Below are 26,102 nucleotides of genomic sequence, written 5' to 3'. Positions count from 1 at the left end.
ACTCAAACAGTATTTTTCACTTTATGTTTCTGTGTGGGAGCAAACTGTTGAAATCTTTACTTAATGTATGCTAAACTGATCTTCTGTATATAAAGAGAGTTGAAAATGAATCTTGATGTGAATGAAAGGGGAGAGGGAGTATGAAAGGGGAGGGTTGCGGGTGGGAGGGACGTTATGGGGGGGAAGCCATTGTAATCCATATTCTGTACTTTGCAAATTTATATTCTTAAAAGTTTAAAAAAATAAAAAGACTGTACAATCCCACAAATATGTAAAATATTAAAATTGATTTCATAAATTTGAGAGTGTAGCAGTGGTTAGCAAAGACTGGGGAGAGTAGAAATAGGGGAGTTTGGGAAAAGGTTATCAACAAGTAATAAATTATCTTAGACAGGAGTAAGAAGTTCTGGTGTCCACTTGTATATTTGAGTGATCACAGATAATGATAATGTACTATATGTTTGAAAAAATTAGAAGAAATGACTTTAATATTTTCACCATAAAGAATTGATGGGCCAGTGCTGTGGCTCACTAGGTTAATCCTCCACCTTGTGGCGCCGGCACACCGGGTTCTAGTCCTGGTTGGGGCGCCAGATTCTGTCCCGGTTGCCCCCCTTCCAGGCCAGCTCTCTGCTGTGGCCAGGGAGTGCAGTGGAGGATGGCCCAAGTGCTTGGGCCCTGCACCCCATGGGAGACCAGGAGAAGCACCTGGCTCCTGCCATCGGATCAGCGCAGTGCACCAGCCGCGAGCTGGCCGCGGCAGCCATTGGAGAGTGAACCAATGGCAAAGGAAGACCTTTCTCTCTGTCTCTCTCTCTGTCCACTCTGCCTGTCAAAAAAAAAAAAAAAGAATTGATGAATGTTTGAGGAGATAGTTACGTTTAAACTGATTCAACATTGCATGGTTTATATACTTGAGAATATCACATGGTACTCCATAAATGTACAGGTTGTATGGGCCAATATCATATCTTGTAAGTAATAACTTGATTTGAATCTTTATTTTAGTTTTGGTTACCCTCAAAAGAACAAAGTTAATATGTTATAATTTGCTTTTTTATGATTTACCTTTTTGTTTCAAGGGCAGGGGAACAGAGAGGGATACAAGTGATAAAAGGAGAGACAGAAAGAGAAAGAGAGAGGGAGAAGGGTAGGAGAAAGATATAGGTCTTCAATCTGCTGGTTCACTCCCCAAATGGCTTCAAGATCCAGATCTGGGCTAGTATGTAGGCAAGAGCTGAGAACGTCATCATGATCTTCCACATTAGTGGCAGGGACCCAAGTATTTGGACTGTCTTCTGCTTCCTTCCCAGGCACATTAGCAGGAAGCTGTATTAAAGCAGAGAAGCTGAGATCTGAACTGGCACTCCAATATAGGATGCCATCTGTGGGGAGCAACTGGGAGCAACTCGGACTAGACTAAGTTACTGGAATTAAGACTTATTCTATGCATCTGCTCTCCCACAATATGGCGCTGAGAAGGGAGAAACAGCTTCTACACAGCTGCCTCCAGTTCAACCAATAAACTGTAGGACCTGCTCCTGATTGGAGGAGAGCAGCGTACTCGGCGTGTGGGTAGCAGAGTTGGGATTGGTGGAAGAGGACTATAAAGGAGGAGAGAGACAACATGCACCAGGAACATCTATCTGAAGGAACACCTGTGCAGCCCCCGAGAGAGCTGGCCAGCGGTGTGCCGCTCCCCTGCGGAAGTGGGGAAAGTGGCTAGGGGGAACCGCCCTTCCACGGAGGTGGAAGGGTCGGTAGCCAACCCGGGAAGAACCAGCAGCAAACCCGGGGAGGGCCGAGCAGACAAAAGAACAGCGCAGGGTCCTGTGTCGTTCCTCCACGAAGACGGGGAGCGACATAATGGTGCCGTGACTCAGATAGGAAACCTAGGAGGGAAGAAACGGGAAGAAGTGGGAAAATATCGGAGAGAGAGACTAGCATACAGCCTAGGGAAAAGCCGGACGAAAAAGGTGCCGGAAGAAGCTATTGAAAGCCTAGGCATAGACTCAGATACGGACTACGGGGGGAAGCTGGGAGAAATCTCTAAGGTCGAAAGCGAAAGTGAAAGCTAGAACAAACAGACTTGGATACGGACTGTGGGGAGAAGCCAGGAGAAATGAGGGAGGAATATTGTTGGAAGAAAACTTAGGGAAACATACCGGGTAGAGAAAAATGTTAGGGAAATGGAAGCCGCGGGGGGGCAGGCCGAGGCGGAAACGTAAGCCAGTTTGGAATTCTTTAAGTCAGCCTGGGGGGCAAAAGGCGAAAAGTTAAACCAGAGGCGGAAATGTGGGCCAGGTTGGAATCCGTCAGATTAGCCTGGGGAGCAAAAGACAGGAAGCCAAACCATAAGGCGGAGACGCGTAAGCTAGGTTGAATTCGCCAGGTTAGCCCGGGGAACTTAGATTGAATACCGGTGGTGGCGGAAATGTAAGCTACGCTCTGTGACTCGCGGAAGCCACCGCGTGCAGAGAGAGCGCGCGGGGCGTGAATAGATAGGGAACGTGGGGCTAGTGCGAGGCCGTGCTGCAGACTCGAAGGGCGTGGAGACCGTGGAGCGCACGAAGCCAAGCCGCGCAAAGCCGGGAAGCCGCGCAGATGAGAGAAGCGCGGGCTGAAGCGGCTCAGAGCCGGGAAGCTGCCGAGAAGCAGCCTTGGGGCGGGCGCCGGGAAGCCGCAGGGATAAGAAAAACAGAAGTTTAGAAGTAAAATGAGAGAAATAGGAATGCTGGTAGATAGAAGTAAAATGGGAGAGATAGGAATGCCCGGAGGTAGAGAAATAGAGAAAAATAAGGCCTCCCCTCAACATGGCAATGAGAGAGCTTGGATTCGGTCTGCCTGATTATGGAGGTGGTGAGCACCTGTGGGCGGCTAGCAGCTTATGCGCCGCAGGTCACCGAAGACAGGCACGAATTAACATCAATAAGTCTCCCCACAATACCGCAATGAGAAGGCTTGGATTCGGTCTGCCTGATTAGTAAGGCGGTAAGCACCAGCAGGCAGCTCGACCAGAGTATGAGCTGCAGGTCACCGAAGATAGGCACGAATCAACACCAATAAGTCTCCCCACAATACGGCAATGAGAAGGCTTGGATTCGGTTTGCCTGATTGATAGGACTTGTAAGCACCTGCAGGCAGTTCTAGCAGAGCAGAGCATGCGCTGCAGGGCACCGAACACAGGCACGCAGCAGCGCCTAAAAACCTCCTCACAGCATGGCGAAGAGAGGACCCAGATTCGGTTTGCCTTATTGGTAGGGCTTGTAAGCACCTGTGGGCAACTCTAGCAAGCAGAGCAGAGTGTGTGCCGCGGGGTACCGAAGACAGGCGCGTATCAACGCCAAAAATAAAAAGAAAGGGGGATCTGGGGAGCAACTGGGAGCAACTCGGACTAGACTAAGTTACTGGAATTAAGACTTATTCTATGCATCTGCTCTCCCACAATATGGCGCTGAGAAGGGAGAAACAGCTTCTACACAGCTGCCTCCAGTTCAACCAATAAACTGTGCAGCCCCCGAGAGAGCTGGCCGGCGGTGTGCCGCTCCCCCGCGGAAGTGGGGAAGCTGGCAGGGGGAACCGCCCTTCCACGGAGGTGGAAGGGTCGGTAGCCAACCCGGGAAGAACCAGCAGCAAACCCGGGGAGGGCCGAGCAGACAAAAGAACAGCGCAGGGTCCTGTGTCGTTCCTCCACGAAGACGGGGAGCGACAGCCATCTTATCCAAGTATTTCACCACAAGATCAACCCCACAGTTTTAATATTACTATTATTTTAATTGAAAAATGTAATATGTATTTATGGGATATACTGTGACATTTGATGTAAATATATAATATGGAATGGTTGTATCAAACTAGTTAATACATCTGTCATTTATCTTCATATTACAAACCATAATTTTTGTCTTCTCAGCTTTAATATAGTTATTACAATTTGTGAGAAAATAAGAATTTAAAGTCTCTATCAAATACTTCGTAGTATATTAATATAATAACAAAACAAATTACAACTTATTATGTGAAATGCAAGAAACCTTCATTTTTATTTTTAGAAGATATTTATTTATTAATTCATTTAAAAGACCAAATGACATAGAGAGAGAGAAAGACAGAGATTTTTCCACTCACTCATTCACTTCCCAAATGGTCACATTGTCAAGGCTGGTCTAGGCCAAAGCTAGGAGCCCAGAACTCTATTTGCGTCTCCCACATGGATGACAGGGATCGAAGTGCCTGGGCCATTCTTGGCTGCTTTCCAGGTATATTACTAAGAAGTTGAATCAAAAGGGTATCCAGGACTCATCCATTATGGGATGCCTGGGTTATAGGTGGTGACTTCACAAACTGCAGCACAACCCTGACCATAAATCTTACTTCATTTCAATGAAATAAAAATATTTAAAATTATAATGCATATTAGAATATGCTAGGCTATTTTACCTTCAGGCAGAAGTTGTAGCATCTATAATAATGTTAGACAAAATTAGATGTTATTCTCCCCATAGCTGAAGAAATAAAACATTTTTAAAGGTTTATTTACTTGAAAGTTAGAGTTACACAGAGAGAGGAGATGGAGAGAGAGAGAGAGAGGGAGAGAGAGAGAGAGAGAGAGGTCTTCCATCCGATGGTTCATTCCCCAATTGGCCACAATGGCTATAACTGTGCCAATCCAAAGCCAGGAGCCAGGAGCTTCTTCCCGGGTCTCCCACTTGGGTGCAGGGGCCCAAAGACTTGGGCCATCTTGTACTGCTTTCCCAGGCCACAGCAGAGAGCTGGATCGGAAGAGGAACAGCCAGGACTAGAACTGGCGCCCATATGGGATGCTGGCTCTTCAGGCCAGGGCGTTAACCTGCTGAGCCACAGCGCCGGCCCCTGAAACATTTTAATTTATATCTGACAAATGCCTTATCTTAAAGTGTATTCCACACATGTATATATATATGAAAGTGATTACACAAGAAATAAATGATTTTATTGATAGATTTTTCTCTTTAAATTGCACACTATTTTGGTATTTAAACACTCGAGAATATCATTTACTCTCAATTTTTGATATTAATTTATGTTAGCATATGATAGCTTAAATTTTTTAAATATTTCATTTAGCTTCATGTTTTTTAAAGATTTATTTATTTGAAAGAGTTACAGAGAATTGGATATAAATTATAAATATACATGAAAACATGATGGTCATGAAAGTACTGTAAGACATTGTGAGAGAATGTGTGTATAATCTCATAATAGTGAAAGCCTATCTTAGCAAAAAGAACCAAGAGATCCTAAAAATTTTTAACCAAATTTAAATTTTTTTTGAGATTTATTTAGATTTGTTAGAGTCAAAGGCCTCCATCAAGAGTAGCATGGAGGGGGGCTTCCAAGAGAGGAGAAAACCCCAAAAGGAAAATGTAAATTTATCACAGTATAATTAAAACAGCTATAAGCTGTGTTAAAGGACAAAAAATAAGCAGGTAAATTTTTGATACAATTATGATACACAGTGAGATAATTTAAAAATATACTGAGTGCTCACCAATCAATAAGAAAAAGATCAGCAATTCAGTAGTAAAAAGAGTAAAAGATACAAAGTATCAATTCACAAAAGTAATTATATGTATTATTTAGAAATATATAAGAAATTGCTCAAGCCCTGTCAAAATAATAGATATTCAAAATCATGAAATGCCATTTTTATCTACGAGATGGATGAGATTAAATATGTTAAAAGATTGTATTAGCAAGGTGGTAGAGTGAAGAGCTCTCTGATGTAGTATGAAGGGATGGATTCATCTTTTATGAGTGACACTTAGGTGGTATATGTCATAATTTTTAATGTACTAGCTTCGACCAGTGCTGCCATTCAAGCAGTCCAAATCTTTTTATTCTGTACATATGTATAAAATATGTATTTACTACAATCTTGCTTGCAGTGGCAAAATATTGGAAGTGGCTTAAACATCTATCAAAACAGATTTTATTATGGAAAATTTAGCCATTGATGAATTTGGAAATGCATAATTTTTGTTAAAAATGCAGAATTTTTATACAACATAGTAACCTTTTTAAAAATATGAACATACATATACACTATATGTACATGTATACATGCACACACACACGTGTGTGTTTGTGTGTGTTTGTGTGTGTGTGCGTGTGTATTACAAGCATTAGCTACAAGCTATCACCAGTTGGCCTGGAGAGGCAACCTTGTGTAGGGAAAGAACATCATTTGGAGGGAAACTTATTTCCCTGCACACCTCATGGACTTTCAAACTTTATTGGTGTGTATGCATCAATTATTCAAAAATATGCAAGGAACCTAAAAACAGATGACTGAAATACACTGGGAAAAAATTAGAAATACGAAGAATTTGCCTTAACAGGGCTAGAGTCTGAAGGCCAAGGTGCAGTCTTTATGAATATGCACTTTTTTGGAAACAGCATCCACCAGGGTCTCAAGCAGCGAAGAACTGGGAACCGGGCATTTGGTATAACATTTGTAATCTTTTATTTATTTATTTTGACAGGCAGAGTGGACAGTGAGAGAGAGAGAGACAGAGAGAAAGGTCTTCCTTTGCCATTGGTTCTCCCTCCAATGGCCGCCGCGGCCAGCACACCGCGCTGATCCGATGGCAGGAGCCAGGTGCTTCTCCTGGTCTCCCATGGGGTGCAGGGCCCAAGCACTTGGGCCATCCTCCACTGCACTCCCGGGCCATAGCAGAGGGCTGGCCTGGAAGAGGGGCCACTGGGACAGAATCCAGTGCCCCGACTGGGACTAGAACCCGGGGTGCCGGCACCACAGGCGGAGGATTAGCCTATTGAGCCCCGGCGCTGGCCTAAAATTTGTAATCTTAAAATTAATTTTACTCAGTGTTCCAGGGAGATAGAAGAAATTTCAAATATGTCATTCAGGGCTCTGTCTAAGGTATGTAGTTACCTAACTAAAAATCCATTTACAATTCTCTAGAAAAACTAATACAAATGAAAATATTAAGTGAGAATAAAAGTGTTGGCAATTCTAAGAAATAACTCTGTGGTACTGAAATAATTTGGGTAGATGTGAAAGGGAGACAATAATCCAGGTTGTCGGATTTGTTAGAGTTTTGAGGGGATGACAGCATGATCAGAGGTGTGAAGAATGACATTAAATATTGGTGGTTTGGGGTAGAAATTTTTTAAAATGCTGAGTCCCACAAACATTTAAGAGAATGTAAAAATAAGCTTGGAACTCTACATTCCAGCAATTTATATCCTAAAATGATGAGTCAAGGTCAGAGCTAATGCAGCTTATACTAAAGAACTGATGATTACAACTATAGCCACTTAAATGGACAATTTAAATAAAACAAGTTGAACCCCTTTTCCAAGCAGGCATTGCTAATTTTTTTCTTTTCAACTTTTATTTAATAAATATGAATTTCCAAAGTACAAGTTTTGGATTATAGCAGCTTTCCCCCATAACCTCCCTCCTACCCACAACCATCCCATCTCCCACTCCCTCTCCCATCCCATTCTTCATCAAGATTCATTTTCAATTACCTTTATATACAGAAGATCAACTTAGTATATACTAAGTAAAGATTTCAACAGACTGCACCCACAAAGACACACAAAGTATAGAGTACTGTTTGAGTAGTAGTTTTACCATTAATTCTCATAGTACAACACATTAAGGGCAGAGGGCCTACATGGGGGGCAGGTGCACAGTGACTCTTGTTGTTAACAATTGACACTCTTATTTATGATGTCAGTAATCACCCGAGGCTCTTGTCATAAGCTTCCAAGGCTAAGGAAGCCTTTTGAGTTCACCAACTCCGATCTTCTTTAGACAAGCCATAATCAAAGTGGAAGTTCTCTCCTCCCTTCAGAGAAAGGTACCTCCTTCTTTAATGGCCCATTCTTTCTGCTAGAATCTCACTTACAGAGATCTTTCATTTAGGGTTTGTGTTTGTTTGTTCTGTTTTGTTTTTGTTTTGTTTTTGCCAGAGTTTCTTGGCTTTCTATGCCTAAAACACTCTCATGGGCTTTTTAGCCAGATCCAAATGTCTTAAGGGTTGATTCTGAGGCTAGAGTGCTGTTTAGGGCTTTTGCTATTCTATGACTCCAAGCAGGCATTGTTATATCTTGGCTCTGAAATGGCTTCTGGAGTCAGCTTGGGATTCAGATCCTGGCTCCTGACTCCCATCCCTTACTGCCCCCTAAATCTTGAGCAAAGCACATAGATATTCTTCCCTATGGTTTCCTCAGCTGCTAACTAGAAATAGTGATCATATTTTCTTTGTAAAATTATTGAGATGATTTAGATTAGCACATGGTGAACCCTATGTAACATGATGCAGACTGTGAAGATTCAAGTGTTGGCTTGAACACCTACTAACTTGAGACCAAGGATGTTTAACCTGACTGCTGTGTGCACATTCCCTCTCTCTAAAAAGGGACTGAAAATATTAATATACTGTATCAGTCTCTTATGGCTACACAAATCATTACACTCCATTACAGCACCAGTTTGTTAGTTCATAGTTCTGTAGGTCCCAAATCTAAGGGATCTTGACTGGATTTTCTCATTTTATTTTCAGAGGCTGACATGAAAATATAATTAAGAGGTGTTTTGATATTAAAGAAAAAATTTTAAACTTCAGAAATGTAAAAAAAATCAGTACTGAGTGTAATTTGAACAAATCATCTGATTTTTCTATTATATAGTTTAATTATAATTCCAAAATTGTAGTGATAATAAGAAATGTGGTGTTACTTGTTAGTTAACTAATTGAAAGATGATTTTTAAAAATTCCAGTTAATTTAATGGGAATGGAAAAGGAGGAATGGAGATAATCAGCTGTTGAAGAAAAGTGGTTTATCATTGTATGTATGATAAATAGTGCTTCTTATTATTAACATTGTCCTTCATCACCTCTGTGTGCTACCTTCTGGGATAAGTCATTTTGTGTAGGACCAGAACCTCCCACTGTGAATTTGATACTCATTACTAACTCCATTTTCAGATGAGAATACTGAGGCTCGGCATTGAAGTGGTTTTGAGTTAAAGGACTTGTAGTGGTACAGTTCCGATTTGAGTGTATGCTGGATCTAAGCTATACCTGAATCCACGTATGCTCTAGCACCCAAACTCTAGCCAGTAAGAATAGTTCTTGTAAGCTGTCTTAGTTTGGGCTGCTGGATAAATTGCTATGGAATGAGTGGCTTAAATATCAACATTTATTTTTCATATTTCTAGAGGCTCAGGAGACCAAGATCTGAGTGTTGGCAGGTTCGGTGTCTGGTGAGGGCTTGCAAATGGTTCATAGATGGCTGTCTTCTTTCTGTGTGTGGCAAACAACAGAGAAAGCATCTCTCATCTTTTTCCTACTTGGGCACCAATCCCCATGAGGCTACATTCCAATAACTTAATTGCTTCCTCAGGTCTCCACCTCCCAATATCATCACATTGGGGATTTAAACACCATTACAGGAATATGGGAGAGACAGAAACATTCACTGCATAGTAAAAACCAATGAACTTTCTGGAGTTCATTTTTTGTTTGTTTTGATTTTATTTTATTCTGCTTTGCATTAAGGAGACATTCCTAAGTTATTTTTCCTGTAACCCAATCTACAATATGGTAGCAGATGCTCTGAGAAAAAACCTTGGTGTAAAAGGAGGGAGAATTTGCAAAATGGTGTGTTAATCACATTTGGACAAGTTTCTTTGTCACAGGGCCTTTCAGAGTATTTCATATGTTACCATGTAAAATTTTACCATATAAAAATGTCACCTGGGGTAGGAGTTGTGGTGCAACAGGTTAAGCTGCTGCTTGGGATGCTCACAGCCATAACTGGAGCGGTGGTTCAAGTACTGTTTATGCTGTGCTTTTGACTCATCTTCCCACCAATGTGTGGGAGACAACAGATGATATCCCAAGTACCTGGGTCCCTGCCATCCTGATTGGAGTTTTGGGCTCCTGGCTTCAGCCTAGTTTAACCCTGGCTGTTTCAGGCATTTTAGGAGTTAACCAATGAATAGAATACTCTCATTCTCTCTCTCTCTCTCTCTCTCTCTCTCTCTCTCTCTCTCTTCCTTCCTGTCACTCACCCTCCACACCTCGCCCCAGACCCACCCGCAAGGCAGGCTGCACCCATGGGCATCCTGGTGCCCTGCCTCCACCTTGCACTCTTGATCTCACTTCAGACTCCAAAAGGGAGGCAGAAGTTGAAGTTCAGGAACTGAAGGAGGCAGAGATGAAATAGCGCGGCTAATTGACCTATTATTTTCTTAGTAATTTCTCATTGCAACTTCTTGCCTTTGAGGAAGTTTCCTTTTCCGTGTGTTTTCCTTCTCTGTGAAGATAGGGGAGGATTTTAATAACAAGACTACTGTTTCATTCTGACACCTGTAGCTGCTGGACTTGAACCCCTGCACAGAAAGCATTCTAACGAAAAACATCAAAAGGCAAAAGCACAACTGTAAGCCGTGGGTTGTATTTTCGGTTCAGCTGTTTTCAACCACTGCAAAGACTGATCCAGTTGTTCTGATCCAGGTTGCAGCAGTGAAATCATGCACTTCAATGATGCACCAAGCATCTGCCCTGCCTTCCTTGCAAGTTGCTGAACTCAACCCCTATTTCTGCTCTGAAACAGATGACTGGCTCAGGAGAGGGCGGTCTGCTTCTGGCCTCTGCCCTGCCCTTGGGAACTGAGGAGCCCATTGCCCTCTCCGCAGTCCTGAGGGGAGACACAGCAGAACAGACTTCTTGGCTGACGCGAGTCTGGTCCCAGGCCAGGCTGCGGTTCCACAATTCACTTAGTGTGGTTTGGTTCCTCAAAAAGCCCTGTGCTCTAAGAGTCACTTTTCATAATCTCCCAACTTTTTTTTCTGCCTATACTGAGAAAGGAAGTTTAGGGCAGGACCTTATTGTGCCCTGCATGCTGGAAACAGAGGGCCTCTCAGCAAGGTTCTCTCCAACCCCAGGCAGCAGCGAAGGTCCAGGCAATATAGGAACTTCGAAGGGGGTGGCCAGTACCAGGTCGTGGCTGGGTGGACCCTTTTTCTCTCCCAGCAGAAGGGAAGAAGGTTGGGGGATGCGACAAGTGGGGAGAGTGAGAGAAGGGGTGGGAGGGAGGAGGGGCAGTGGCTAGGCTCACACGCAGGTGGATCTGTAATCGGTGAGCTCCTGGCCTCTGCTCCCTCCCCTCTAGCTCCACGCTCAATTGTTCTCCAAGTCTGAGGCCCGCCCAAAACAGCAGCAACAGGGGGGCGAGGCCAGGCTGGAAGAGCCTATTCAAGAGCCCCGCCCTCCGCGCCTCGCCCCGACTCACCTGCACGGCCTGCTGCACCCAGGGACATTCAGGAGCCCTGCCTCAGCGCGCAGGAGGCAGGCGAATGCTGGACTACACTTGTATTCCAACCGCTGCTCCCAAGCGCCTCCTCTCCAAGAACTGGTTTTAGAAAGCACTGCAGAAAGAAAAGGTCTTCCTGAATGCTGCATCAGCGGCGGCCAGAAGCTGCCTTCCAGTGCTGCCTGGGCTCCCCTGCCCTTTGCGGCAACCGCTGACCAGTCGGGGTCATGCTCAGAGGCGGAATCATGAAGCGCTAGGTAGCCGCTCGGCTCTTGGTCTCAGCCTCTCAGTCCCCCAGCTCTGCAGAGGCGAGGCGGTGGGGCCTTTGCCACGCAGAGACGCAGAGACGCTGGGTCACGAGTGCAGGGCGCCTGAGGCTGAGAGGAGACTAGACAAAGTGCACTAACTGGACCCAGGTTTTAAGGAACTGCCTAGGGCTTTTAAGGCATCAATCACGGTTTTGTCATTGGGTCATCCTTTGGGCTGTCCATTGCACAGGGGTTTCACATACTGTGTGTTGATTGGCTTTGAGCCTCCCATGGAGATGGCAGGGGTCTTGTGGAGACAGTCCCCTCCTCTGCTAGCTGTGCGTGGAAGGTTGCAACTGACTTGAAGCTATGGTTAAAACCAGAGGCTCACACATAGTAAACAGGAAGCTATAGTGGGGGAGATGTCAGCAGGTGAAAACAAGCTTTCCAGCCACAGCTTGCAGTCTGCTTGTGCAAGACATTCTACCTATGTCTGAGGGGCCCATTTTGGAACAATTAATGCATTCACCTGTGACGTAAGCTTAGTTTTATCCAGACCTGTTTTCTTAACAACGCTGGACATTGCATTCATACTTTTAGTAAATATGAACCAAATTCAAAATCATTAAGTTTGTACACATCCTTGTTTTAATGCAGGTTACCTATGTGTGCTCATGTAAAACTGAACTAGAGAAATTATGAAAGCAGGGGCTCTTATTTAAATGACTCAACTGAAAATTCGCCAAAACACAAGACTTAAACAACAGTACTGTATGACATATTTTCTAATATCACATTTTAGATAGGATTGATGCTTTTTTTTTTTTTTTTTTTTTTGACAGGCAGAGTGGACAGTGAGAGAGAGAGAGAAAGATCTTCCTTTGCCATTGGTTCACCCTCCAGTGGCCGCCGCCGGCGCACTGTGCTGATCGGATGGCAGGAGCCAGGTGCTTCTCCTGGTCTCCCATGGGGTGCAGGGCCCAAGCACTTGGGCCATCCTCCACTGCACTCCCTGGCCACAGCAGAGAGCTGGCCTGGAAGGGGGGCAACCGGGACAGAATCCGGCGCCCTGACCGGGACTAGAACCTGGTGTGCCGGCGCCGCAAGGCGGAGGATTAGCCTAGTGAGCCGCGGCGCCAGCTGATGCTTCTTTTAATTTGTGGTTGATCCTTTTCTGACAAACTGAATGAGTTTATTTGGGCAAAACCGAATATTTAAACCACTATAAACAAAATTACTAAAGTAATATTAATAATGAAATTAAATTTGGTTTATCAGATACTGATATGAAGATATCAGAGGCACTAATATCTCATGGTAGTAATTTGCATTGAAATATATTTTTGTAAAATAATGAAGTATTTTTTATTCTGTATAATTATTTTAACATTTTCATATAAAATGAATGGAGTTCATGTACACAAATGTAAACCACAATGCCAGCCCCAAACTGCAAAGAATTTTCTCTAAATTGAGCCCTGAAAATGATTAAGAATCTGTTGGAGTTCTTACTCCGTCTGTCTCTCCCTGTCACTCTCCATTCAAATAAATAAATCTCTAAAAAATGAGGCCAGTGTTGTGCAGTGTGGTGAGACACAACCTGCAAGTCCCAGCTGCTCCACTGACATTCCAGCTCACTAGTAATGTCTCTGGGAAAGCAGTGGACGATGTCTCAATTACTTGGGCCACTTCCACCCCTGTGGGTGACCCAGATCATCGAGTTCCTGGCTCCTGACTCCCGCCTGGCCCTGCCTCAGCTATTGCAGCCACTTGAGGAGTCCACCAATAGATGGATGATTGATCTCTTCCTCCTTCCCTCTCTCTTGTAATCCTGCTTTTCAAATAAATAGAATAAAACTTTTTAAAAAGATTTATTTATTTGAGAGGCAGAGTTACAGAGAGAGGGAAAGACAGAGAGAAAGATCTTCCAGCTGCTGGTTCAATGGCTGCAATGGCTGGAGCAGGGCCCATCCAAAGCCGGAGCTTCTGCTGGATCTCCCACGTGGGTGAAGGGACCCAAGTATTTGGGCCATCTTCTACTGCTTTCCCCAGCCACCAGCAGAGTGGTGGATCAGAAGTAGAGCAGCCAGGACTTGAACTGGTGCCCATATGGGATCCTGACACTAGAGGCAGAGCCTTGATCTACTAGGCCACAGTGCTGGGCCCAACAGAATAAAATGTTTTTTTAAAAGCATCTGTTAGTGGGGCTTACATTGTGGTGCAGCAGGTGATGCCACTGCTTGCCATGCCAGCATCCTGTATCACAGTGCCAGCTTGAGTGTTGCTACTCCACTTGTGATCCAGCTTCCTGCTAAAGCAGCTGAGAAGGCAGACGATGGCTCAAATGCTTGATTCCTGACACCTGTGGGGGACACTCAGCTTCAGTCCATGTATCCTGGCTTCAGATAGGCCCAGCCCTGGTTGTTGCAGCCATTTTGGGGGAGTGAAACTATGATGGAAGCTCTCTCTCTCTCGCTCTCTCTCTCTCTGTGTATGTATGTGTGTGTGTGTGTGTGTGTGTGTGTGTATATCTCCCTTCCTGTCATTCTGTTTTTCAAGTAAATACTATGGAAAAAGAATCTGTTAGTAATCCACCTCAAAAAAAGGGAAAACTTTATTTCAGTTATATTTTGTAATTAATTTAATTCAAGATCATCACTACTTTTAAAGTGGGTCATTAAAACATTATTACCATTCATAATACCGGTATAGATCAAGATTTTTTTGATTCCTTGTTATAAAGTTTTCTCACATATAATGCAAGGGTATTAGCATAATCTATGTCACAAGGCTTTCATGAAAATTAACTAAATTAACCTATGCATCATCTTAAGAACATTGTCTAGCAGACAATAAGCCATTAAGAAATAGGTTTTATTGTTAGTAACATTGAAATAAAATACAGAAATAAACTAGGTAGTAAGCCATTAGATGCAAATTGACACTAAGGAGTATAATTTCAAGTTTTTTAAAGTTTTTATTTATTTATTTGAGAGGTATAGTTACAAAGGGAGAGACAGAGAGAGATGTCTTCCAAATGCCTGCAATGACCAGAGCTGGGCCCATCCAAAGCCAGGAGCCTGGAGCTTCTTCCAGGTCTTCCTGTGTGTGCAGGGGCCCAAGGACTTGGTCCATCCTCCACTGCTTTCCCAGACCATAGTAGAGCGCTGGATTGGAAGAGGAGCAGTTGTGGGGCAGGCGCTGTGGTGCAGTGGGTTAACGCCCTGGCCTGAAGCACTGGCATCCCATATGGGTTCAATACCTGGTGCTCCACTTCTGATCCAGCGCTCTGCTATGGTCTGGGAAAGCAGTAGAAGATGGGCCTCTGCATTCATGTGGGAGGCCCAGAAGAAGCTCCTGTCTCCTGACTTCAGATCGGCACAGCTCAGCCGGTGCGGCAATTGGGGAGTGAACAATTGGATGGAATTCCTCTCTCTCTGTCTCTACCTCTCTTTCTCTCTCTGCTTCTCCTCTCTCTGTGTAACTCTTTCAAATAAATAAATAAAAATCTTTTAAAAAAATAAAGGAAGAGGAGCAGTCGAGACTTGAACCGGTGCCCATATGGGATGCCGGTACTGCAGGCAAATGCTTAGCCTACTACGCAACAGTGCTGTCCCTTAATCTCGAATTTTTATGTTCACCAATAGTCTCATTTGTCTCACTACTGACTTAATACAAAAAGAAATACTTTGTCCTTACATTAAAAATAAATGTACAACTTTTTTCATTTAAAAAATCAATCCTCATTAGCATTTATTGATTTTCAGCAAGGTAAGCACCATAATTCACTTTACATGACTAACATATCTGCTGTTATATAGACATATATGCTTTTCCAAGAGCCATATAATATATGGCTGCTGCCTAGCTGCCATATTTAATCCTGTAAATTGTAAGCAAGATAGTTTCAATTCTTTAGTATTATGCAGAGCTATAAAACCCAATAGCACAGCAAAAGTTTTAAGAGTAACTGCATTTAGATTCCAAGAGTACAATAAGACATAGCATACATTGGTATATATTTACTAGAAATATATGTTTAAAATTTATTTTATTTATTTGAAAGGGAGAGATACAGAGACAGAGACAGAAACCTCCTGTATACTGATTTACTCCTCAGATGCCAAGAACAGCTGGGGCTGGCCAGAACAACAGAGTGATCCAGAAATTAAATCTGGGTGTCCCGCATGAGTGGAAGAAACCCAGTCATCTGGACCATCGTCTGTTTATTCCCAGGACACCCAATAGCAGGGAGCCAGAATCAAGAACATACATGGAACTTGAACACAGGCACTCTGATACAGGATGAGGACATCCAAATCAGCAGCTTACTTCTACGCTGAATTCCCTCCTCAGTACGTTGTTTTTATTATGAGATGCAGATAGCTTCAAATTTAGCATACTAATGTAGACTATATATAACTTAAACTAGTTTAATCAGATGGCTGAAGAAATGAATACATTGCCTCAACAATAGCTGTTTTTTCCATATTTTATTAGCTATGTTGAACATGTTTGTGACATAAGTATAGAAAAATAATCCTGCCCCCCCTTTTTTTACTCAGACTATAGGTTACACCAACTATGTATGAATGAATGGAGAAGTGTAACTCTCACTGTTGAGAAAAATTCTGTATAACAACAATTGTCATTCATTTTGTCATGTAAAAAGATACCTAGTTTTGTTTCTTTTTTTAAAGATTTATTTATTTATTTGAAAGTCAGAGTTACACAGAGAGAAGGAGAGGAAGACAGTGAGAGACAGAGAGAGGTCTTCCATCAGCTGGTTCACTCCCCAGTTGGCTGCAATAGCCAGAGCTGCGCAGATGGAGCTTCTTCTGGGTCTCCCACACAGGTGCAGGGGCCCAAGGACTTGGGTCATCTTCCACTGCTTTCCAGGCCATAGCAGAGAGCTGGATCAGAAGTGGGGTAGCCCGGACTCAAACTGATGCCCATATGGGATGCCAGCACTGCAGGTGCTGGCTTTACCTGCTATGCCACAGTGCTGGCCCCAGTTTTGCTTCTTTTAAAACCATTTGTCAACCCAAATGGAAGCATTCCCAGAAGAAAATGGGCTGTCGATGTTTGTCTTCAGGAAAAGCAGTTGACGTATGTCATCTTATCATTAAAATTAGAGAAGAAATTATCAATTTTTCAATGCTATTATTAATATTAAAGAAATTACAGTAAACTTTTTGGTAAAAAAATGAGTAACTACAAAGGAATATAGTAATCTGCAAAGTTGTAGGAAAGGCATTAGTATGGTAAACAAATATACTTCTTTCTAAAAATATAAAATTTGCATATTTAAGAAAGGAAAACTAAGTATTTCCTAGCAAAAAAATAACTTATATTGGGGCCAATATAATGTGCAGACATTTTAAGCAAAACAAAATATAGAAGATGTATTAGTGTCACTTAAAATGAAACACGTAATAATTGACAACATTCCACCAATTTCTGAATATTTTTAATTTTCATTATTAAATAAATTTCCTTTTCACTTATAGCAGAATATTTATTCCCTCTTCCATAGAACTGAAAAAGAGATTTATTAAAACCAAAAGAAACTGATGAATTCTATAAAATATGTTAATGTTAAGCAACTTGTCAGGATGCATTAACATGCAGACCCCCCAGAAAATAAGTACTTTTAAATCTCACCATATTGATCATGATGGTACTGAATCTGTTATACTGTGGAAAAGATTCTGGTTTGCTTATGATCTCAGTCACTTTACACACGAAATGTTCTGCTTTGCTAGAGGCTCTCCCAGAATCTTTTACCTACATAGCATGTAACTTCAGCTTCCTGAATCTCTTATTTTTCCTTCTTACTTGCTCTGAGTCCCAGCCAATACAGGAACATAGTTGAGAATCCTTCTTTTGCATACTGACAGTGAGAATAAAAACAAGAGTTCAGATGGATCAGTTTTGACTGCTGAAAGATTTTGAGTGTAAAGAACAGGCATGCAATTAACTGAAAAATTGAATAGAGAAAAGTCTGAGAGTTTTGTTGAGATAGATTTACAAAAGAATTATATATAAATTCCAGTAAACAATAGAAAATGGATTGCTAAAACCAGTTATAGCCAAAATCAGGGCAAGGGTAAAAATATTCCACTTTCAAACTCTGACCTTTAAAATTTCCATAAATTTTACATAATTGTTATTTAAAGTTTCATGACATTTCAATACACCCTAAATATATTTCTAGTCTATGATGTATATTTTTCACATATTTCTGAGATTAGGATGTACTACCAAATGATAGGTCATAAATGAAATGTTTTTCATTTTTTATGTTTAAGAAATAATGATGCATGTTACCATAATGACATCACAAAGTCAATAAACAGTCATTCTGGATGAACCTGAAACATACTAATATTTTAGTTCAAAACACTCACATTTTTCAGTTAATATCACTTCAAATATTTCCCATTACTAGAGAAACATGTCTCAAAGTAACATGTAGGTTGGTGCCATGGCTCACTTGGCTAATCCTCTGCCTGCAGTGCTGGCACCCCAGGTTCTAGTCCCAGTTGGGGTGCCGGATTCTGTCCCAGTTGCTCCTCTTCCAGTCCAGCTCTCTGCTGTGGCCCGGGAAGGCAGTGGAGGATGGCCCAAGCACTTGGGCCCTGTACCTGCATGGGAGACCAGGAAGAAGCACCTGGCTCCTGGCTTCAGATTGGCACAGCGCGCCAGCCATAGTGCCCATTTGGGGAGTGAACCAACAGAAGGAAGACTTTTCTGTCTCTCTCTCTCTCTCTCACTGTCTAACTCTGCCTGTTTAAAAAAAAAAGTAATATGTAGTGGGAAATGTCAGGTCTCAGCATACACACACACACACACAACACATAATGGAGTTATTGGGCTTCAGCATACACACACACACACACACACAACACATAATGGAGTTATTGGGCTTTCTTACCTAAAATTCATTATCCAAGAGTACACATTTCAAATAACTTCTTCATTCTAAGTGTTACTAATGACCTTAAAAATGTCCCTGAGCCAAGATAAAAATAATAACATAAATATAAAGGAAAAGAATAAAAACAAAATGACAGAAGAAATTAAGGAAATAGGTTACAATGACGCAAAATAATGAAGTAGAGAATGAATTGTTAGGCCGGCGCTGCGGCTCACTAGGCTAATCCTCCACCTTGCAGCGCCAGCACACCTGGTTCTAGTCCCGGTCAGGGCGCCGGATTCTGTCCCGGTTGCCCCTCTTCCAGGCCAGCTCTCTGCTGTGGCCCGGGAAGGCAGTGGAGGATGGCCCAAGTGCTTGGGCCCTGTACCCCATGGGAGACCAGGATAAGTACCTGGCTCCTTCCATCGGATCAGCAGTGCGCTGGCCGCAGCACGCCAGCCGCGGCGGCCATTGGAGGGTGAACCAATGGCAAAGGAAGACCTTTCTGTCTCTCTCTCTCACTGTCCACTCTGCCTGTCCAAAAAAAAAAAAAAAAAAAAAAAGAATGAATGAATTGTTAAAAATGAGGGAGAGATGGAATCACTAGGAATGATAAATCAAAAATTTCTGAAAAATCCTTTACTCTTTAAATGCATTGAGAAGTCTATCAAAAACTGTCAGTATCTACCTCTTCAGAAATCTGGAAATTATTTAAAGGCGCCCAAAATTCTTTTGAAAAAGTGGCTGGGTTTTGGTAGTGAGATTTGGAATATTGAATACTTTTCTATTCAGATCTTCCTCTCCCCTCCTACATAAGACTGGACTTACCTAAATCAAAACCAGAACCCAAAAGCTTCAAAGTCCAAAACTTGTTCAGTGCTCACCATAAGAAGAAAATTTCATATCTGACCTCCTGTAAGGCATTATGGTCAAAATGCAGGCACAGTAAAAATATTGTATAAAATTATCTTCAGGCCATGTATATATGCATTTCATGTTTAGATTTGAGTCCCATTGCCAAGATTTCACATTATGAAATCTACAAATATTCCAAAATCCAAAAAAAAAAAAAAAAAAGAAAAGAAAAATCCTAGTCCCAAGCCTTTCATTTAAGGGGCACTCAAATTCTATCGAAAACCAACTAGTGCATACTCTAGGCAAATTGAGCAGCTGAGCGGCCACCAGAGGAGACAGTTGTGCAGCAACATTAATAAAGAGCTGACTACCTAATCAGAATAGTTCTTCCCTGGAAATCCCAACATGAGAGTCTGTCTTTATTTGAAGTAACTCACAACTACCCTGATAAGAGCAGTTTTTCACGACCAGGAGACTTCACTGAAAACAGGAAACAGCAATAGTTGAACACCATCTATTTACAAGATTGAAAAGCACTCTATCAATGTCCAAACTGTACTCTCAGGAAGAAAGGTACAAAAACTGTCACAGAGTTGAAGGGTTCCAAATAGATGTGCAAAACTTAGCATTCCTGAGAAGTGGCTCAGAAACTACATTTTTTAAAAAAGATTTATTTATTTAATTGAAAGTCAGAGTTACACAGGGAGAAGGAGAGGCAGAGAGAGAGAGAGACAGGTCTTCCATCTGCTGGTTCACTCCCCAGACAGCTGCAACAGCCGGAGCTGCGTCAATCTGGAGCCAGGAGCTTCCTCTGGATCTCCCACATGGGTGCCGTGGCCCAAGGACTTGAACCATCTTCCACTGCTTTCCAAGGCCATATCCCAGAGCTGGAATGGAAATGAAGCAGCCAGGATTTGAACTGGCGCCCACAGGGGATGCTGGCACTGCAGGTGACGGCTTTACCCACTATGCCACAGCACCGGCCCCAGAAACTACATCTAAGAGAGGGAGAGGCCGATGAGAGCTGGCACATTAGACTTCTCAGTTCAGCTCTTTTTGCTGTTCATATATTAGTATTCAATTATAGTTTCACTTGAAAAATTAAAGCTATTTAAGTGTCAAAATATCTGAGTTTTAAGTTGAGAACTAATGCACAAAATGATAAATACCAAGGTCACTCAAAAAGTGTTTACACAAAAATACTATATTGATTGATTTGTTCAGTGCTTGGATTTCTTAGTAAGACAATTTTGCAGGAAGTAAGTATTCTGAAGTATAAAGTATCTCTGTTAATACAGTTGCAAATACATTCTAAATTAAAATATGACTTTATTTTTAACTCTTTTATGTAATCTATTCCTTTGTTTTTGTCCATTAGCAAGTATTAATGCTCTTATTCCTAAATCTAGTTCTGTTAGAATTATCAATGCAGTCACTTAAGCCTATATTAAAGCAGTGAGTGGAGTTTGATGAGTGTACTCACTTTCTAAAATGTCAAATTTTGCAGTACTTTATAGGCCTCAGAAAGCATTCTTACTATATTTTATCATCAAAATATAAAAATAGCCTTACTTTATTAGCCACAATGTTTAATTTGTTCAGTGTTACTAATATACAATATATTTTAAAGTCTAATTTAAATAAGCATTTTTAAATTGAATAAAATATTTAAATTTAAAGGAGTAATTATGTATGAAAATCTATATGTGAAATGAATAATTAAATATATTAAAATTTAAAAAAAAACATGTTTTAAATTAAATGAATTAGAGAAAGGTTCTGACACATATACACAAGTTAAGAAAACTTGAGAGGTCCGCAGCGTGATGCAGGGGGTTAAGGAGCTGCCTGCAGTGCTGGCATTCATATGGACACTGGTTGGAGCTCTGACTGCTCCACTTCCAATCCTGCTCCCTGCTAACTGCCTGGGAAAGCAGTGGAAGATGGCCCAAGTTCATGGGCCTCTGCCACCCATATGGGCGACCCAGATGAATCTCTTGGGTCCTGGCTTTGGCCTGGCCCAGCTCCAGCCATTGTAGCCATTTGGGGAGTGAACCAGTGGATGGGATATCTCAGTCTGTCTCGCCTCTCTGTGTAACTCTGCCATTCAAATAAAAATAAATGAATCATTAAAAACAAGAAAGCTTGAATTCTACTTAAGAAATAAGAGATTTTTCATATACTTCATATACATATATAAATTCAGAAATACAGTAAAATTTATATACAACCTGGATAGTTATAATCTCTGCTTATATATGAGGGAGTTTCAAAAATTTATGGAAAATTTGCATTATCTCTATATTATATACTTTCATGAACTTTTGGGAAAACACTCATACACACATGTACATATAGAAAGTAAATGTGGGCCGGCGCAGCGGCTCACTAGGCTAATCCTCTGCCTAGCGGCACCGGCACACCGGGTTCTAGTCCCAGTCGGGGCGCCGGATTCTGTCCTGGTTGCCCCTCTTCTGGGCCAGCTCTCTGCTGTGGCCAGGGAGTGCAGTGGAGGATGGCCCAAGTGCTTGGGCCCTGCACCCCAAGGGAGACCAGGATAAGCACCTGGCTCCTGCCATCAGATCAGCGCGGTGCACCGGCCGCAGTGCGCCAGCCGCGGCGGCCATTGGAGGGTGAACCAACGGCAAAGGAAGACCTTTCTCTCTGTCTCTCTGTCTCACTGTCCACTCTGCCTGTCAAAAAAAAAAAAAAAAAAAAAAAAAAAAAGTAAATGTGTCGGGAAAATTACCAATTATGCACCAACAATGTAATATTTCCTGATAAGTCTTTATTCATTTAACAGTAATCATGTATTTGATACCTATACAATTGAATATTATTTGTCAGTATTTATTGTACATATCAAATAACTCATCAAAAATCCTTTACTTTTCATTTTAAGCACAATAAATGAAATCTTAAGTTATAGTTTAACAACGCAATACTGTGCAATATTAGGATAAACATACTGTGCTGAAATAGTAGTTCCATATTAACTAATATTGGATGTCAAAAATAAGTTGGGAAACAAATAGAAACCATCACTATTATAGCAAGGAATTTGCATGTTATCAGGTATCCTATTGATATCAACTGAAAACAAGAGTACTACACTTTACACAAGTATGGTACTCAATTTTCTAGCACTATCCATTGTTAGAATGAAAATTTTACCCTCATTTTCTTTCAGAGGCTCAGGATCAGCTTTGTATTCCATATAATCTTCAGCTACAAAAACATTTTCAGTAGAAAAAAAGTTTTAAAGAGGGTATTGAAAAAAATTGTACATATATTCTCACAAAAATCAACTGGATATTATCTCTCAGTGTGTACAAAACCCCCTGATAATTGCTAAAAATCTAAATGTAAGAAAATAAACTATGAACTCCTGGAAGAAAACACTGGCAAGGTGGTTTTTTTCAGACACAAAAAACTTAGGAACTAAAAACAGATCTAGACAAATGGGATTCACCACACTAAAAATCTTTACATGGCAAAGAAAAAATAGAGTGAAAAGAGACTCTACATAGTGGCAGAAAATATTTGCAAACCTTTTACCTGAGAATCAGCCTATAATCAGAATATATAAGTAACTCAGTAGAAAAATAACAAATCATTCTACTTGGGGCCAGCATTGTGGCGTAGTGGGTGAAGTCACCGCCTGCAGTGCCGGCATCCCATATGGGAACTGGTTTAGGTCCCAGCTGCTCCACTTCTGATCCAGCTCTCTGCTATTGCCTGGGAAAACAGTGGAGGATAGCCCAATTTCTTGGGCCCCTGCACCGGCATGGGACACTTGGAAGAAGCTCCTGGCTCCTGGCTTCAGATCGGCCCAGCTCCATCGGTTGTGGCCATTTATGGGGGTGAACCAGTGGATGGAAGACCTCTCTCTCTCTCTCTCTAACTCTGAGTTTCAAATAAATAAAATAAATCTTTTTAAAAAAGAGTGAGCTAGCAGACAAGATGTCTCTCCTTAAAAAAAAAAATCATTCTATAAATTGGAAAGTAGATGCATTTAGAAATTATTCCAATGAAGACATACAAATGACCAGTACATGCAAAAATGTTCAATTGCACAAATACTTAGGGAAATGGAAATCAAAATTACAATGAGATGCCACCTCATTCCAATTATATTGGCTGCTACCAGGAAGACAAAGATAACAAGTGCTGACAAGAATATGGAAAAAAAATTAAACGTGCACATTTTAACTGAAACATAAATTAGTAAAAACATTATGGGAAAGAATATATCAGTTTCTCAATACTGAAAGTAGAAATGTCATATTGTCTAGAAGTCCCATTCCTGATTACTTATCTAAAGGAAATTAAATCAGTATACCTTCACAATATGCAAAAAATGAAACAAGTCTAAGTGTCTGTCAAATGATGAATGGAAAAGAAAATGTGGTACACAATGGAAACTTATTCAGTAAAATGTAGGCTTCTATCATTTACAACCATACAGAAGGAAGTGAGACTCCTTATCATATGAGAACCATGCCAAGCCCAGAAATACATATGTGACAGGATCTCACCCACACATGGGATCTAACAAAGTTGTTCTCATTGACACTGAGAGTGCGGTGATGGTTACCAGTGGCTGGGGAGAGTAGGGGTGAGAAACGGATGGGGAAAGGCTGCTTAACAGGTGCTAAGTTACAGTTAGTAGTAAGAAGTTCTGGTGTTGTACTGCATGATAGAGTAGGGTGACTATGGATCATGATAATGTGTTTTTCTAAAAAGAATTAGAAGAAAGGGTTTTGAATGTTTTCAACATAAGAAAATGATGAAATGATAAGTAGTTGAGAAGACTGATGTTTACCCTGATTTGAACATTACATAACGCATATTTTAATAGGAAAACAACATGGTGCCATATTGACATAATTTTATGTGTCAGTTCACAATTTTAAAACATATACTCATTTTTTAAAGATTTATTTTATTTATTTGAAAGAGTTATAGAAAGAGGTAGAGACAGAGAGAGAAAGGTCTTCCATCCGCTGGTTCACTCCCCAGACGTCTGCAACGGTGGGAGCTGCACCAGTCTGAAGCCAGGCCCAGCCTCTCTGAGCGCCGTCCTGTTCCCCAGCCTGTCTTTTCCGGCAGCCTCGGCACCCACATCCCATAATCAGCGCGCCCACAGCCTCCAAGGATCAAGGCCTTATCCCGGAAGCCTGGACACCCTGGTCACTCCTGGCCGCCTGGACAACCTGCCCTGTCTGGCCAGCTCCCGCGGCAGCCGGGACCTGTGTATGGCTGGGGTAGAAGTGGGGTGGGGGGACCCTGCACCCAGCATGGAGCTGGGAACTCCACGGAGTGAGGCCGCGGGCGGTGCGGCCCCACCGGCTCCGGGTCCCCTGGCCAGGGCAGCGAGGGCAGGACACAGCAGTGAGACTCGGGTTTGTGGGGGCCCCGCCGCCGGCTACCAGGAGGTGTCCTCCAGGTTCCAGAGGTGATCGCTGACGAACTTCTTGGAGAGCTACATGCCATCCAGGTGGATGGGCTGCGCCACACTGGGGCCGTGGTGGATGCCTTTGATGGCCCCCAGCTCACGCTCACAGTCCCACTCGATCTCACTACTGCGGCGGTAGAGCTGCGCCACGTACATCCCGGCCGCCGGGATGGTGACCATCCACCTCCCTGGCCTGTCTCTCCAGCTCTGCCTCCGTCTCCTTGAGCTCCTGCAGCTCCTGGCTGAGCTGGAGCAGGCCGGCCTGCAGCCCCACGTCTCCGCCACCGCCCGCTGCAGCTCGGCGTCCAGCTGCTGCAGCTCGGCGCCGACACGGTGTGCCGGCTCCCTGGCGTCCAGCAGGCTCCGCGCCACCTCCCCCTCGGAGGCCAGGATCTCTCGGAGCTGAGGCTCGCCGCTGTCCTGCGTCTCCAGCAGCTGCTCCACCAGCTGTTCCTGAGGCCCCAGCAGCCGAGTTGCTGAGACTCCGCACGGTTGGCGCCCAGCAGGCTCAGCAGCCCCTGACTCACCTCCTGGACGTCGCGGAAGGCCGCCATGAGGAGACACGTGCCCATATGGGATGCTGGCACTTCAGGCCAGGGCATTAACCTGCTGTGCCACAGCACCGGCCCCAATAAAGTTTTTTTAATATAAGGTTGTATGAAGAACTAGGTTTAAATCTCTTATAGGACTTCTAAAATATTGTTCAACTTAAGGAAGGAAAATATAAATGTCAACAGGTTAAAATTGTGAACATGATAAAGGGAAGGAACAGAATGAATTTGAGAGAGCCTCGTTTTACAATTAATGAATATTAAAAATAATTTTTATGGTAGTGGATAGGGAAGAAATAGAAGACAAAAATCGATGCAGAGAAATATCTTTAACAGATAAGAAAAATTAAAATATTGAAAATATAAATGAGTTGTAAGAAATAGATATTAGTGTAAACTTGCAATCAGAGCAACATTAGTATTAAAGTATATCAGGCTTGAACTTACAATGTAATAAATGTGTAAAGCATATATTTACTATATTTTGTTTTTAACAACCAATTTAATGAATATAATAATTAAAGAGGATTACAGTTTGGAAAAAAACTAGAAAAACAAACCAAAAATACAAAGAAAAAACAAGTGAGAAATCTATTCTGTCACATAAAAGATAGGGAACAAAAAAATTCAAATAAAGCAAGCTATAGAAAAAACTAAGTTTATAATCCTGGATGTATGAAGCTGTGCATTAAGAAAATGTGATCCTCATGGGGTGGGCATGGTGGTGCAGTGGGTTA

At 42.2% G+C, this 26,102-nt stretch overlaps 1 pseudogene; it reads right to left on the bottom strand.

Moving 5' to 3' along the window:
• Window positions 1–22,332: 22,332 nt before the first annotated feature.
• On the bottom strand, window positions 22,333–25,601 carry LOC138845842 (kinetochore protein Spc24-like; annotated as a pseudogene).
• Window positions 25,602–26,102: the final 501 nt, after the last annotated feature.

The sequence above is a fragment of the Oryctolagus cuniculus genome, chromosome 16 (assembly GCF_964237555.1).
Source record: "Oryctolagus cuniculus chromosome 16, mOryCun1.1, whole genome shotgun sequence".
NCBI classification, from domain to species: Eukaryota; Metazoa; Chordata; class Mammalia; order Lagomorpha; family Leporidae; genus Oryctolagus; species Oryctolagus cuniculus.
This window is presented reverse-complemented; position numbering and strand designations above follow the sequence as displayed.